Source organism: Rousettus aegyptiacus, unplaced genomic scaffold (genome assembly GCF_014176215.1).
Source record: "Rousettus aegyptiacus isolate mRouAeg1 unplaced genomic scaffold, mRouAeg1.p scaffold_m13_p_6, whole genome shotgun sequence".
Classification (NCBI taxonomy): domain Eukaryota; kingdom Metazoa; phylum Chordata; class Mammalia; order Chiroptera; family Pteropodidae; genus Rousettus; species Rousettus aegyptiacus.
Window position 1 is genome coordinate 95,243,185 of NW_023416309.1, and position 14,722 is coordinate 95,257,906.

Genomic DNA, 14,722 nt, shown 5'->3' on the forward strand with positions numbered 1-14,722 from the left:
TACTTATGTTCAAAATATTTATTTGCTACATCGTTTGCAGTAGCAAAATCCTGAAAACCACACATCAGAGTACAGTAGAATTTTTTGCAGCTATTAGAATAAGGTGTATGTGTGCCTTTAGGCAGTGTGAGGCGGATAGGAAGGGAGGAAGGGGAGAGGAAGGGAGGAGTAGGTGGAAAGAGACAAAGTGTACGTTTGCTGGTACATGCTCCTGTTTTGGTTTTGTATGTTAAATTTTGTTTGTTTCTAAGACTACAAAAGAAAACAGTGGTTATCTTTAGGCTTTAGAAGAGGGATTTGACTTATCTGGAAGGAAACTTTCACTTTTCAATTACAGCTTCTATAATTTTTGAATTTTTTATGCTTTATGTGTATCGTTTTTAGATTTAAAGAGCACATATTAAGAGAGGCAGAAATAATTTTAACAGTATTTTCAAAGAACCATAGAACTTTAGCTGTGGAAGGGACCTAAGAAATTCTTGGACAGTTGATCTCAATTTAAAGATGAGAAAACTCAAATTTAGGAAAGTATCTGCAAAGCCTGCACTAGAATCCAGGTCCCAAGGACAGCAAAAGCTTGTGAATATATTGACTTGTTCTGTTCTTATTCTAACAGTTTATTTAACTAATGTCCTTTTTTCGTTGAAAAATTGATTTTGGAAGACCCAATAAAATGTTGACCTTTGTAAGACAGTTCTTAAAGTTCCTACCTGAGGCAGTACAGTAGTAGTGGTAACTCTTACCCACATTTCATGACTTTGGAGACTCAATCCCCTAAAAGTGAATTTGTGCGTTTTGTAAATATTTAAAATTTGAAGTGAATTTGTCTGGAGTCCAAAGCTTCCCTTTTTAATTTGAATACTTGTCTAGAATTTTAAAATTGATTTTACCAAATTTTTGTTTATGTAATATCCAGGAATGAATAGATGGAGAAATAATTTTTGTGACTTCTAAATGCTTGCCATTTAAAGCCAAAGTATACTATAAAAGATAGTAGGAAAATCATTTAAAAGAGAAAAATTTTATATATATTGAGGAGAATCTCTCAGTTCTTGAAAATATGAGCAGTTCTTCTTTTAATTATAAGTTGTTTTTTCCTAGCTCTTTAAGGCCAGAAACATTTCTCTTTATTCAAATCAAGCAAAGAAATTGGTAGTAGTGAGGCTGGTAGTTCACCGTGGGACCGGACATCCAAATTGCATTCAGTGAATATTTTTTTTTGGTTGATTGACTTTGGGGCTCAAGCAATAGAAACACATTTTTTAGTGTTAAGATTAGTTGTTGGACTTAGGATAGAAGTCTATCTTTGCTTTTGATTCTACTACTTGTACAGGTGGGGAAAATTACTCTTTCAAAATTTAATCCATAGGCCTCTCTCAAAATGAGTACTTATTTGATAATAATTTGGTTAGGCTGATAAAGTGAAGCTTTGCTTTTTAAAGAAAGAATTTTCAGGAAATAGAGTAAAGGAGCCTTTTCACATTTTAAGGATCAGAGTCAAGTCATGTCTGCAGTTTTAATCAGTAAGGGTTTGGTTGAATTGAAGGGGAGAAAAGGTTATAGAGGGTCAAGAACAAATAGAGTTGCAAATTTATCTTTGTAACCCTACATCCTTAGGGAGGAATCCATTTTATATAGCCACTTTACTTCTGTTGTGAATGTAGACTGAGCAATGGAATTGGGTAGTCTGACAGCTGACTTAATTTGAACAGTGCCATTAGGTAGGCCTGGACAGCTAGGTAGGAGGATGCCAATGTTGCATATGTTTTCTTGTTTGTTTCCAGTATTCTTTCTGATAATAGAGCAAAGAATTTGGTTGGTCCATTTGGACTCTACATAATGGATAATCGTAGTGCCTCATCGAGGTCCTTTTTTTTTTTTTTTTTTACATTCTAAATCATTATAGAACTCAATGTCCTTAATTACAGTTTGATTCTTTTTCACCAATGCATTATGTTTCATTTACCAACATTGACATTAGCCCAGCACTTGCTTTTTCCAGTATAACTACAGGAAAATAGAATAGCTTCGGTTCTGGTCTCAGTTCTGCTCCTGGCCTCATGTGTGTACTGCATCACATTGGACGAGCCACTAAACTGCTTTGGGGTTCAGTTTCCTGCCGTATAAAACAAAATCATTTGACTGGGTGTTTATGTCTGTAGAATTATTTCACTAATTTATTTACCAGATGTTTATGAAGCACCCCCTATGTGCCACAATAATGCAGGATGCTCTGGGTGCAAGTCCCTTGCCCTCCAAGAGTTTGAGCTAATAGCAAAGACCTCCCTTCGCTTTATTCAGGTCACTTTAGTCTTTTACTCCTGAAGAATTTAGTAGTAGTAGCAAGTTTTCTCAGTTTTTATCACTCTTTAAGGCATTTATTAAAATCCTTTGTATTATTTATACCAACATCTCCAAAGATGTTCTTATTGCTTCCTTTTATTTTTCTATTTATAAGCCAGTTTCCCATCTTGGAATTCTGGATCCCCAGCCCCATTATGATCAATTGTTGTTTACTTTAAATGATAGAAAAGAAACTGTACTATAGAGTAAGGCTTAGTGGTCAGAAAAACTAGTGATTTCTTTAAGGCAAATAAAAAGTAATGGCAGAGTCTAGAGGCTTGATATTATAATTTTTAAAAAGAGAAGCCTAAATGGATATAATAGGAAAGATTTCAATGGTTAAAATGGCTTTGTTTAAAGTTTTATACCCAAAAGAAAAAAAAGAGTTTAAGTGGAGTTTCTGTTGGATGCTTAAAAAAAAAAAACAGGGACCTACTTATAATTTTGAACTGGCCCTCCGTACTGTCTAGGTTCTGGTTTTCAGCTTTTCAAGACCAGAATGGCAATATTAAAAGTGCTCTCAGAAGATGATCAGGCTATAAACTGTAGACAGTAGAAGATAAATTCACAGAATGTGGGGGTGGGACTGTTACTTTTGACTGTGGTCAGAAAAGACTTTTTTTTTTTAAATTTTTTTTTTTTTTTATTTTTAAGAGGTGACTTTTGAGCTAAGACCTAAATAACAGGAAACAAGCAATGTGAATATAATATCTCGAAGGGTCTTCCTGGCCGAGGGAAGACAATGTAAAGGCCCTGAGGTGGAAACAGGATTGGCTTATTTATAGAAAGAAGGCCAGTGTGTTTGGAGTGAAGTTAGTGATTCCTGAGGCAGGTAGCTGACGAATTTGGTATAATGGGCCAGCTCTTATTTATTTATTTATTTACTTACTTACTTACCTACAGCAGCTGGTATTCCTAGGTAGTCTCCCATCTAAGTACTAACCAGGCCCAACCTTGCTTAGCTTCCAAGATCAGATGAGATCTGGCACGTTCAGGATGGCATGGCCGTAGGGGCCAACTCTTATATAGTACCCTATAGAATCAGGTAAAGATACTGAATTTTATTCTGAGTGAGGTTTAATGGAAGAGAGACATGATCTGATTTAATTTTTAAAAGTTCATTGTGGCTGCTGTGTGGAGAATAGATTGTGCTATAGAGGAAGCCAGGAGATCAGTTAGAAACTAGTGAACACTGTTTGAAGTGAGAGAAAACTGCACAGAAATGGATAAATGTGGATTATATTAGGAAGCAGGACCCTTGACAGGATTTGCTGATAAACGGGACATGAAAAGATAGGTGTGGGGTTGAGCAACTGGGTAGAAGATGGTGCCATTTAGTGTTTTAGTTATGTTAGACATCTCAGTGAATATAATTAAGAATTGATAAAAATTGTACTTTTTGATTCTGTAACCTTTTGGCTAAAGGAAGATAGAGATCTCCAGAAGAAAAGACACTGGTTTCTCAGAAACTCAGACTAGGAAATTACTCTAGTTGAATATCAACTCTAATTGAAAAATAAAAATTAAAAAAATGAAAAATAAAAACAAAACAAAAAGATACTTTGACATATTAGAACAGAGTAATTTTATTTTTAAAAAATTAATGATGATTAGGTACTAAAGTGTGAAAAGTCATCCTAAAAGTATTAGAACATACTGATTTGTTCCCAGGGTCCAGTCTTAAATGTAGGCATGAGTCTATCAATGATTTGCCCAGGTCTTCATTAATAATGATGCTCAGAATTAGAACAAAAGAGCATGCTTTTCAACATAGCTGCCACTTGAAAGTGAAATCAGAACTGAAATCTAGGGTATATGAATGTGTCTTTTATCAGATGTTTTTCCAATTCCTACATATTTAATAAAAGACCATACCTGATCTGATCATCACCTAGTCACAAGAATTATAAAGTATTGGGTTAGCAGTTAAAAGACTTGAGTTCTGAACTCAAACCCCTTAATAGCCATGTGACCATGACAGATCTTAACCTTTGAGCTTCTGTTTCATTATTTGTAAAATATTTGCCCTGTATGTCTCATAGAGCTGTTAAAAATCCCAAATAAGATCATGAATGTAAAAGTACTTTGAAGACTGTGAAGCACTGAATACTGCTTTTGAGAGAATGCTTATAGAGCTTAAAGCATTTAACACAAAGGACCTTAGAAATTTTTTAAAAGAAGCAGGGAAGGACGGGGATGGGAGTGCCGGGGTTGTCCCTCTACTGTGAATCTTGAGGTTATGGTTCTAGTAGGCTATAGTACTTAACTCTATAGACCTATCCCAAGTACCGTGTGAAACAGAGGACTCATTTAATACATTTAAATGCTATAAAGAGGATAAAAGGTAAAATAAGGTTTGGTTTTGCTCTCATTTCGTAGTTATAACTTCATCCCTAGCCATAATGCTGAAATGAAAGGCAGCAAAAAGTATGATTAGTATTTTCACCTTACTTTTTCTCCCTTTATTTGACCTTCAGGCTGTAGAGTGAGATTTTCTTTGGTTTACTGGGGAGTATCTTTTCCTTAAGAAGTGAAAAGTATAAACATGGCAGAGGCTTGTCAGCAGTTGAAAGCAACTGTTGGTCAGCAAGAGAATGGAAGGAAAACAGGTTAGGGATGGAAAAAGTAAAGGAGGAAGGAGAAAAAAGGAATTGAAAGAGGAGAAAAAGCTTAAATCATTTCAAAATGTCTCAAGTTTTAAAAAATCTGTCTTTGAGTATAGGTACTAAAATTTGAAATGCTTAAAGGAGGGATCGGTCCCTCAGGGAAATGAGTAAAATTAGGGAAAGAATGGAGGACAAGTCTTCAGGAAGTTAGAAGGTAGAATAGAACAGGTTCTATAGAGGTTAGAAAGTTAAAAAGAGAAGGTACTCTGCTGAAACATGGCTCATTATGATTTATAGTCTCTCTGAAGATATGCTGGATTACTGAGTATTATTTCTATTTCAAATGTATTTTCTTACTGACGTATATGAAGTCAGTTTACTCCCTCCCTCTTCAAGTAACCCCAGTGCTCTGACTCCCATGAACTTGGAAAAATATTTTACCAATAAAAGATAGATTTTCCATCATTGAGAAGATCAGGATTGAGTTCATTGGCTTTTTTCAGTTTGATTCAGATTACATTGTTATCTACTTAAATTATTGCTCTGATGTTGATTTTTGTAATTTTGTCTCAGAATTCATTGTTTTGAAAAGGTTTTTTAAAAAATACCAAACTAAAAGTAGATTTTGACAAATACCTTCAGCTTAAGCCCTCTTTATTCACTTTCTCAGTTCTTTTTTCCACCCTCTCTCCCCAGAGACAACCTGTTACCATGAATTGTGCATTCTTCCAGTCAGCCTGTGTGAAATATATAAATGTGTGTGTGGTGAAATATATAAATATCTATGGGAGTCTTTTTTTTTTACTCTTGTTTTTCAAGATCTGTTCATCTGAATACATATAGATCTAGGTCTTATTTTAGCTGTTTTATTTTTATTTCACTGTATGACTGTTTTACAGTTTTCCCAAACCTCTTTGATGGATATATAAATTTTCACTTTTTTGCTATTACAGGCAAAAATCTAGTATACAGAAACTTTGTATGTCTCCCTTTTATGATTTTCTCCTCTACCTCCTCCTTTCTATTGTTGTTGCTTTGGAGGTTTGTTTTGTTCTAAATATATTCTTATTTGAGTTCTCTCATTTGGCTCACCACTTTGGTATTCACAGTTATCATTTGAGGGAGAGGAAGGGATAAAGAAAATCTATAAATTGGAATGCCAGTTTTCTTTTACTAGGGCCAGGGGCTCTGACAGTTTCTTCTCCTATGGATTCTTTTGAAATCTAATAAATTTGGCAACCTTTGCATTTTAATATTTTGTGGTTTTATAGTCTCATATCCTATAGCTTTTTTTCATAAATGTCAATAGTTACTCACCTTTTCCCTTCTTCCAAGTTTTCATTTACTATTTTTTAACTCCTGGAATACTCTACCTAGTGGCCTGTTTAGTCTTCTCTAATCCAGTTCATGCAATTCTGTGTGACCTTATAAATTCAACAAGATCTAAACATAGCTGATATTTATGAAAGGGTTTCTTGGAGCATTCTTAGCCAAATTAAGCATTTAAAAAATATAAGCCTTCCTCTTAGATTAGAATTATTATAAATAAATTTTGTTCAGGGCCCTTTTGTTTCAGTGACCAGTGATTTTCATTTATAATTTTTTTCTGGAGTCTTTAATCCACTATACTTTTATTAATTATTATGAAGTTGAGTATATTTTTAATTTTTATATTCCATGTTTTTTCCCCTTTAAATGTAGATCTATTCAGAGCTTTGAGCACTTGGAATGCAGAAGTGTTACAAATGAAAACTGTTGCTCTTCTCTAATAATACACTCTGCCTGCTACAAGTATTTGAGTAGGAATTCCTTAACTAGTTTGGGCAGCTACCTCATACATGAATATATTCATGGTATATTTACCTCATGAATATATTGACTCCTAAGAATTTGAGAAGGATTTATGTGCTACATATTTTAAAAAACAATTGATAAGACCTTAAAATGGAAATCTTAGTAATATAACTGTAGGATATGAGATGGCTGTGTAGTTTCTCAGATTCATCATGTCTTAGGATATGGTTCAGGTCCCGTATTGTGGGAATGTAACTTTTGGTTTTAGGCTTATTCCTACTTTAACTTGGGTGAAGCATTCCATCAAAAGTGTAGCCTCAACCTCTATGCTCAGAAGCCTCTCTCATGTCAACCAGTAGGCTTTGTTAAGTGAATTACCTTCCCTGTGCCATTGTAATCACTGTTTGAATGGAGTTCATTACCTGCACTTTATCATATCAGTCCCACATGTTATGCTGTGGGAGAGATTCCTATTTTAAATCTTTCTTTAGAATAAATTATGTTTTTATATGGAATGCTAACATCACAGAGTTTTGTTTTCTCAGCACTCTGGAAACTCTGCTATAAAAATTTTTAGTTCCTAAGTCAAAAATAATTTTTTTTTCTAACCATAGTCACTTTCTTGGGATAGTTCATATGGATACATAACAGAAACCTTTATTGTTTCTTTGGGAATCAAAATATTATGTACAGAACTTTCTTCTTGAAATTATATTTTGTTTGCATAATTCTTTCTTTAAAACCTATTATTTTTACACTAAAAGTAAAACATGCTCATTTTTTAAAACTTTTAAAAAAAAGTAACAAAAGTTTAACTAAAGGAAGCAATTGCTCAGTCTTCATGCTTCATCTTGTCAGATAGTTCCCATAGTGGTTGTGCCAGTGTAAACTTGCACCAGCCATATAGGGAAGTCTTTGTCTCTCTCGATTCTCCTAGCATGGTTATTAAAACAGGCACTGCACGTTTGTTAGGGAAAAATACAATTTAGTTTGAATCAACTTTATTTAAGTCTTATCTGTGACTCATTAATGTTAATAGGAACGTAAACCTGAAACTTGTTAATAAAGCAAACTTTGTTAGGAAATTTGACAGAGAGGGGAAACATTGGTTTTTTATTTTTTTCTTTTTAATTTTTATTATTATTTTTTTAATTTTTAGTTTATTGGGGTAACATTGGTTAATACAATTATATAATTTTCAGGTGTACATTATCATTTGACATCGGTATATTCTATTGTGTGTTTGCCACCCAAAGTCCAGTTTCTTTCAGCTACTATGTATTTGATCCCCTTTATCCACTTTACCCTCTCCCTAAACCCTATATTTGACCCCCTTTACCCCATCTACCACCCCTCCCCTCCCCCACCCTACTATAACCACTAGTTTATAGTCCTCTGGTAACCACTAGTTTATAGTCCATCTCAATGAGTCTCTGAAACATTGTTTTTTAAATGTATGGAGTTACTGTCTTATCTTTCAAGGATGGAAATCCAAAAGAAACAGATTAATTCAATCATTAAATAAGTATTTCTGACCTTCCATGTGCCAGACATTTACAGGGTATAGCAAAAACAAGAGTCTGCCTTTATACATTCCAGATACAGTATGGTAAGTGACTTTATGTGCTATAAAAAACAATAAGGAAGAATATAATTGGGGCTGTGTGGGGAGGGGATTACATTTTTAAGGGTGTCAGGAAGGCCTCAGAGACATAGTGACTATTACAGAAAGATCAAATGATGGTGAGGGAGTGTGCCCAAGGTAATATCTTGGGGAATAGTTATCTAGGAAGAGAAAAAGGCAAGTACAAAGCCCGGAGGCAGGAGCTAGCCTGTTCTGTCTGAGGAACAACAGCAAAGAAGGGCAGTGTGGCTGGGACATGGCGAGCTCAGAAGCATGTAATTGGAGATGAGGCTGGAGAGGTAATAAGATTCAGATTGTGCAGGGCCTATTCAGTCATTTTGTAAGAGCTTTGGCTTTTATTCATAGTGAGATAGGAGGTCATTGGCGGTTCCATCAGAGGCCATGATAAAACTAAAACGATAATACCAAAAATACTTGTATCCTGGCTTTGTTTTTCAGAAGCTTTTATTTTTTATAATAATTCAGGTATTAACTAGTGGCTCCTGGTGAGAAGTCATACATAGATTTAAATGCTTATGTCAGTACTGAAAATTTTCCCAAAATACAAATCTTAGGTATTGCATATAAATTCAAAAAAGGAAGTACAGTAGGAATGCCTGTCTATATTTATTCCTGAGTGGCCCTGCTCTGTTACCTAGTTTTCATCCTGAATTGTCTTGGGGGAAAAAAGTCAAGGGTATATTCTGTACAAGATGTTGTATTTTACCCTTAGACATTGGAGAAAATAAATATTTATAGTAAATATTAAATATATTAAATAATAAGTAAATATGTAAATAAAATTTATATACACACAGTTGACCCTTGAACAATGCCAGGTTTAGGGTGCTGACCCCCTCTGCAGTCAAAAATCTGCATATAACTTTTGACTCCCCGAAACTTAATAGCCTTCTGTTGACTAGAAGCTTTACCGATAACATAAATAGTTGATTAACACATATTTTGTTGTTATATGTATTATGCACTGTATTCTTACAATAAGGTAAGCTAGAGAAGAGAAACTTATTACGAAAATCATGAGAAAATATATTTATAGTATTTATTTTAAAAAATCTGCACATAAATGGACCCATGCAGTTTAAACCCATGTGTTCAAGGGTCAACTGTATATATACACTGTATTGGATTATTTTAATATATGTTTTGAATATTTTCACTATGAAATATAGCAAAAATATATAAAACATAACTGTAAATATTAATTATTAAAAGCAAGTACCTATATAACCACCAGTAAGACCTAGAAATATATCATTGCTAACATCCAGAAGAAGCTGACTAGTCTGACATCTGATAATCATTTCCTTACTTTGTGAATTTACTACCTAGGATTCATTGCAAACTAATAGTTTGATTTTGTCTGTTTTTGATCTTTATAAAAATGGAATAATACTGTATATATTCATTCGCGTCTTTCAGAACCTAACAGTATGTTTGTAACTTTCATCCATGTCATTGTGTAGAACTATAGTTTAATTTCATTGCCATGTAGCATCTCATTATATGAATATACCACAATTTATGTAGCCATTCTATTGATGATGTTTTCAGTTATTATAAACAGTGCTTCTATGAACATTATGTGTGCTGATGGAAATGTGCAGGAGTTTCTCTCAGCCACGTTTGGGGTGGAATTGCTGGATCTTTTGTTTTGTTAGATAATAAACTTTTTCCAAAGTGGTTATACTAATTCGTCCTCCTACCAACAGTATGAGAGTATCCCAGTTCCTCCCAGTCCTTACCAGTATTGTCAGACTCTTTAAATTTTGCTAATCTTTGGGCCTAATAATGTTCATTCTAACAAATTAATTGAGAAACCAAAACCTTAAAAAATTAGAAAGTAAAAGACTAAAGGTATTGGTTTCTGCTTTAAGAATCACATATATTCGGGGAATTTCATTTGTTAGGCTTTGTTGACATCTTCTGCCTAAGGAGTAGTTACTTAGAAAGTCTTAAAAGCCCTCAGAGGGTTCAGGAAGCATGCGTGCATGTGTGCGTGCATGCGTGTGTGTGTGTGTGTGTGTGTGTGTGTGTGTTTAACCCCTGTGTCTCAAACAATGCCTTGCACAGTTGATGTTCAGTAAATATTTATTAAATGAATTTAAACTGACTCTTGCTACTCTGAAGTCTTCTGATCAAGACTGTCTTTTTTTAACATCATACTTTAGGACACGTTTTGGTGAGGACTCATTTTATTATTGATAGTTACCAGACTTTATTTCTCAAAATGAGAGCAGCTTCTTTGTACCAGTGTACCAGTTAAAGATAGTGTTTACGTTTTCAGGAAAAGGTTCTATTTTTAAACAATTAATCCATGATATATGCAGTGCTTCATTTTCCCACAAATGGGAAGATAGCACCAGAATCCCCTGCCTACGTTAGGGTCCCAGAAGCCTTGTAACCACTCTTATCCCTGTTTCTATTTTGAGTCACTTTTTAGGGTATGGTAGATTAGTAGGGTGGTTAGCGCAAGATATCTCACCAGTCTTCAATAGGAATCTCAGTGTGGCAGCCATTTGCTTAAACTGTGGGAAACATAGCTTTGTTTAAATGCATTTTGCTTTGGCATAATTCGCCCATAGAGCACTTTTTTAAAAGGGTATTTTACACAAAACCTTCATAGTAACTCTTCCAACATTTTGTGAAGTAGCTGGCAAAAGTGATCACTCCCTTTTATTGACTTGGGGGAGGCCACTTCATTTTGGTTAAGCCAATTCATTAAGTGAATTAGCTTGGATTTTTCTGACTTTAATTTCTAAGTATTATATTTTTGAACAATAACTAATAGAGTACTCAAGACTAGAAATATAAGAATCATAATTTTGACTTATAAATTTTAGCAAAAGTATTACCTACTTTTGTAAAATTTCCTCTTTTCAGAATAGCCAAAGTAAGAACTTGTATCTAGTTTAATCTGATTCATCATCTCTATTTCCAACAGAGATTTCCTGTTAGACAAGACAAATTAGAGTCTTCCTGCTGACTTAACTTGGTGAGTTTTTACATAATTTTTATTTTAAACATAGTTTAAGATGATGAGGAAAAAGTGGAATGAAATGCATAGAAATATTTACCATGACTTTAAAAAATGCACATCTTAAGTGCAATCTACTGTTTCATTTCAGTGCAAATGGTATGTAAAGTTGGAAGTCATATAAGGTAAGCATGTAAGGTGGTTTTTTATTTTAAATAATGAGCATTACAAACAGTGTGGGAAAAAAACCATTTTTTATAAGTACCTTCAAAAGAAGTTTTATTCTGAATATTCTTTCTTGGAATAAACCAAAGTTATTCAGATCTTCTCTGGTGACTACTGTATATAGGATTAGGGTTTACATTGATGTTGAAGGGGAGAAAAGGTATTTGGATTTAATTTTTAATCAAAGAGTTGATAATACATGATCTTGAGACCTTAGAGTAAGATTATTTTTCTCCCTAGAAAAGATCTGTAGGGAAATTAGAATTGCAGTTTATAAAATGAGATACCTAAAGCAGTTTGTGGGCTTCATTTTACTCTATAAAAGGAGTTTTATTCTGAGCAGATTGCCTTTGTATATGTACCTTAGAGCCCATCTCTCTAGGGGTAACTTAAAAAAATCTTCCTACCATTCTGGCTAGCATCTTAAAACTTTTACTTTGTGGTAAGAGATTATTGCCTCTAATGCTTATGAATGTTTTTACAGTGCTTTATTGAGTAAAATAGGTGTTATTGCATTTTAATCTTTTAAATTTTGACAAATCATCAGAAGCCAGGAAATTCTGTTAAGACAAGACATTCTGCCCAACTTTCTCCTGTTTTGTCTGCCTGTGTGGTTTTACTTTTTCCTTGTGGCATGAATTTTGGAATGAACATTTAAAGCTGAGAACTTCCTGGCCATTCTTTGTTTTATTTAATTTATTTAGAACCTTAACATGAACATAGAAATTGGCTTAATTTAATAACTTTAGAAAAAGAGAATTTATTTTCTGCAAATTTTTGCTAGGCAAGGAGCATGGGTCCATGTAAACAGTCATAGATTTCTTCAGTTAAGACTCCTAGTGAAAGAAGATTAAAGCATATGTGTACCTTGATTTCTCATAGTTAGAGGGAGGTCTAAGTGTCTCTTATAAAGAAAAGTGTCTCCAGAAAATACTGAATTCTATACTTTAAAAAAAAAAATGCTTAAGCTAGATTGTATTACAGTAGTTAATGCTGAAGAGAAGGGTGTCCTTGTGGTATATCAAGTCGTCTGGAAGAGGCAGGCCTTTTCAGCTTCTAAGTTAATAAATTTACTCCAAATTGCTTAACTTAAGACCAATTTAGACTTTCTTCTTTGATATGCATTCCTTGGGACCTTTCTGGAGCCAAACCGTGTTAGCAAGAAGTGTTTTTAAATGCTTTGACCGAAGTATAGATGGCCAAAGAGAACTGCATGTTGAATCTGTAAAAGGCCAGGGGACCCTGTGGGGTTATACAACCTCTCCCTATTTGTTTCATGAAATGACTCTTCTGTTTTTTAATTCCTTGCAGATTGCACATGCTTAAATTATATTAGACCCAAGCCTTTCCTCTGTTTACTATTTGGAGTTTATAAGATTCTTCATAGTTGTAGTGTAAGGGAGAGGATAAAAACTATAACCTCTCAAATCTCAAAACACCTTTGGGGATATAATTATAAATAGAATGTTTTTAGCCATAAGGTTTTCTTTCCCTGATCTCCCTCCTCCTCCTCCCTCTCCTCCCCTTCCTTCTCCTGCCTTCTCCCTCTCCTCCTACTTTTTCTTTTTTAAAATTCTGTTCCAGCACTTGTTTTAGAATAAATTTTCTGAGCCTAGAGGAAAAAATCGTTGATAATACGTGGGATGTGTTAAAATCTTCATCTTTCCAAAGTTTGCTCTTTGTGGCCTTAGAGATTTTCACCCAAGCTATTCAGTGGAATCAACACATTATTATAATTTTTGAAAAGAGAGAAGTTGCTGATTGTTTGGTTCTGCCTATCTGAGTTCATTTCTAAAGGTGTTTTCTTTGGAACTGAGATCCACTTTGAAGTGAAATAGCCCCTTTATAATCAGGTTTGTTTCCTGATTTGGATTCATGTCGCTCCATTTCAGACATCTCCCAAATGATGGATTTTGAAAATGATGTCTGGAGAAGCTTAATCTGATGAACCCTATCTTGACTTTTTTTTTTTTCCCAAGCAGTTGGAGGGGTTTTTCTTTTTCTTAGCAGGGGTTCTGTAATTAACAAGAGCAGCCCATCACCTTGTGAAACCTGTTTTTGCAGTCATGGTTTATTCTGCTATATTCTCCATCCAAGTGGAGACAGGAATTTTTTCCTCTGGTGTTGTTTTGTTCATGTACTTAACTCACTGGTGATTTGTGCATAAATTAAAAAGAGAAACCCAAACTCAGAAAGTCTTTTTAAGGTCTAAAGATATGTATCCTACAAAGCTGTTGAGTGGCACCTGCCCCTTTCCAGGATAGACCTTTACCTTTGGAGCAGAGGATCTACTGCATTCTTCCTGGATATTTTTTTGAAATGGGGAATCTTGCTATTATGTCTGTGTCAGCAACTCTTACATAATGGATAGTTTTCAGTGGAAGGGAATGATTCCCCAGCCTTTAACTTAAATTGGCAATAAATTTTTCTGCTCTTTTTTTGCTACCTGAAAAAATATATCCAAAGTGAGAGTCATTCCATACTTTAACCTTTGAGTTGGCTGCTAAGGTCTCTTTAAGGACAAGGACACTTTGAAGTTATTTATAACCCGTAGAAAAGGGCAGTAAGGCTGTAAACAGCCAGCACACACTAAAGTTGGGAGTCAGGAGCATTTTGTTGGTAATCCCACCGCTTTCTGTGACTTGAGATTCTTTCATGTACCTTCTTGTTCATCTTCATCTTGACTTTGTCTGGATGAGCCTTACTAGACAAGCTATTCTATAAAACTATCTTGTAACACTTAGAGAAGAATGAAAACTAGCCATTTTACATATGAAGGCATATCTAATCCTCACAATCATTTTAGACTCTATGCATAAAAGGTATTGGTAAACTAGAAAAACCTTAAAGGTACTGACATGCATACGTAATACTGGTTTCTGAATTTTCCTTCTATACTACAGTTATAAGAACAATTCAACTCTTAATTAGATAAATATTTGGCTATGGAAGAAAACAAATTCTACATCTTAGCCTTGTATAGAAAAAACTTATTTATGTATCTAAACATGTTTTAAAGATATATGTTTATTCTTAAACATATATGTATACATGTACACATGTGTACATGTTTAATGTTATTTATCTTTTCTCTACACGTCAGTTTTAAAGGAATCAAATCCCATGTCAGAAAAT

At 34.2% G+C, this 14,722-nt stretch overlaps 1 protein-coding gene and 1 pseudogene across 12 annotated transcripts in view; one reads left to right on the top strand and one right to left on the bottom strand.

The window, feature by feature from the left end:
* The window catches only part of LOC107517587 (speckle type BTB/POZ protein), a 60,580-nt gene that overhangs the window by 19,624 nt on the left and 26,234 nt on the right, over positions 1-14,722 (top strand). For 6 of the 12 annotated variants that reach the window (XM_016158460.2, XM_016158462.2, XM_016158451.2 and 3 more), the window contains one exon: positions 11,330-11,380. The exons of 1 other annotated variant lie outside the window; for it this stretch is intronic. The gene's annotated coding sequence lies outside the window, so the exon portion shown is untranslated. Of the gene's footprint in view, positions 1-11,329; positions 11,381-11,513; positions 11,548-14,722 lie in introns of all 12 variants that reach the window. 5 more of the 12 variants (XM_016158459.2, XM_016158461.2, XM_016158456.2 and 2 more) reach the window with 1 other exon arrangement.
* On the bottom strand, positions 3,238-3,356 carry LOC118604739 (annotated as a pseudogene).